This window comes from Engraulis encrasicolus, chromosome 8 (genome assembly GCF_034702125.1).
Source record: "Engraulis encrasicolus isolate BLACKSEA-1 chromosome 8, IST_EnEncr_1.0, whole genome shotgun sequence".
NCBI lineage: Eukaryota > Metazoa > Chordata > Actinopteri > Clupeiformes > Engraulidae > Engraulis > Engraulis encrasicolus.
Genome location: NC_085864.1, coordinates 53,194,581 through 53,197,080, shown reverse-complemented (window position 1 = coordinate 53,197,080; position 2,500 = coordinate 53,194,581).

Here is a 2,500-nt window from a genome sequence, read left to right as displayed (position 1 = left end):
AAGTGATCTGCATAAAAATTAGCATCCATCAACTGCCAATTCAGTTGACAGGTGGTCCCCGATCATTTTTGGGGGACACAAAATGGTCCTCGGTCTGAAAAAGTTTGGGAAACACTGCTCTAGTCCTATTTCAGAGCGTGCAGATCAGTGCAAAGACTAGTCTTATTGGGGCAGTCGTGGCTCAGTGGTTAGAGCGCTGGGTTGGCAACCCAAGGGTTCCCGGTTCAATGCCCGACCGGACCACGGCTGAAGTGCCCTTGAGCAAGGCACCTAACCCCCACACAGCTCCCCGGGCGCCGCTCAGCAGGCAGCCCACTGCTACGGACTAGTGTGTGTACTTCAATGTGATTCACTAGTCCAAATGGGATAAATGCAGAGAAAGAATTTCCCCTAGGGGACCAAAATTGACTCCAATCCGAATTGGCTTATTTCAGATTGGTTCTAAGACTAGTCTTATTGGAGATTGGTTCTAGGACTCGTCCTATTTCAGAAAGGTTCTAAGACTAGTCTTATTGCAGATCGGTTGTGTGAACACTATGACTTGCATTTCGACGACGCTGATCATATAAATGATAAAGGTTTGACGTGGTTTTATTTAGATATGTGTTATTGTTAACACTCTATATCTTCATACATGATAATAAAAATTTCAGTCCGCAATACTGACAAAAAATAAACACCACGCCAACGTTTGCATATAAATATAAACAAACACACTAACCAAGATACAGATAGACAGACAGTAAGACAGACAGACAGACAGACAGACAGACAGACTGGCAGACAGACAGACAGACAGACAGACAGACAGACACGCACGCACGCACGCACGCACGCACGCATATTCACACACACAAACTCAGTACCAAACCCAGAAAGACATACACACACACACACGCACACACGCACACACACACACACACACACACACACACACACACACACACACACACACACACACACACGACCCTGGGACGAGGGTGGCCCAGTCATTCCCAGACCCTTGATGCCTTAACATGCACACACACACACACACACACACACACACACACACACACACACACACACACACACACACACACTCACACTCACACACACACACACACACACACACACACACACACACACACACACACACACACACACACGTACACACACACACACACACACACACACACACACACACACACACGTACACACACACGTACACACACACGTACACACACACGTACACACACACGTACACACACACGTACACACACACACACTCACACACACACACACGCACACACACACACACACACACTCCAGACAGGCGGTGGGGTCCTCCGTCCTTAGTCGCCCCAGTCTATTGTATTGGGCCATAAATTACTGCAACATCTCGAAGCCGATTGGTCGACAGCTGCTAGCCTTTGTAGCCGCCCGTCTGACTAGCTGTTCTCTTCTTTCTCCTTTATTCTCTGTCGTGTCCTGAACTGTGTGTGTGTGTGTCTGTGTGTGTGTGTGTGTGTGTGTGTGTGTGTGTGTGTGTGTGTGTGTGTGTGTGTGTGTGTGTGTGTGTGTGTGTGTGTGTGTGTCTGTGTGTCTGTGTGTGTGTGTGTGTGTGAAGGTGTTCGTGTTGCTGTTTATGTTTTGGGCTGAGGGAGCCGTTTAGAATGTTCACAGGACTGATGGAATCTCCGCGACCCCCAAAGCTCCCACACTAGCACCCCTCTCCCTCTCGCTCCCTCTCCCTCTCACACACACACACACACACACACACACTCTTTTGCAGCCATGAGAAAGTGCTCACGCTCACAACACTTGTTTATCACAACTCGTTTTGCCATAAAAACATCCATAATATTCTGAAAATCAGAACACATAGACAAACTTACTGAAAAGAAATTGTCTTTCCATACATACAGTATGCATGCACTCTGTTAAAAAATACACAACCCCTACTATTTATTATTAACAATTTTGAAAAATAACTTTTCCATGGTTTATTCCAACAATACACTTTGAAGCCCCTTATCACACGTCGTTCCACTACTGACGTTGTAATAGTCACTGAAAATACTGGCATTCCTGGGCCTGGGGGGGGGCTCTTTTGACCCCCCCCCCCTCATAACTCATGAACGGAATACGGTATGACCACCAAACTTTGGGTAGATGATCTACATATGGACATCTATGAATGACATCATTTTTGTGTCATTATCTGGTATTATGACGTCATTATGACATCATCTGATTATAATGCCCAAAATCTCGCCAAAATGTATTTTCCATCAAATTTAGGTAATGCACTTAAATTTTGATGATTATATGCTTCAGACCACTTTAATGCTCTCAAAGCTGTCTGATGCTAATGGAAATAACAAAAAAAATGTGAAAAAGGAACAATAATGAGACTTAGATCAGTGATTTTCGGTCAGACATACCTGTCAGAAAACCGTTGCCATGGCAACGGCAAAAATGATGAACATAATCCTTTGGTACTAAACTGTAGCCAACT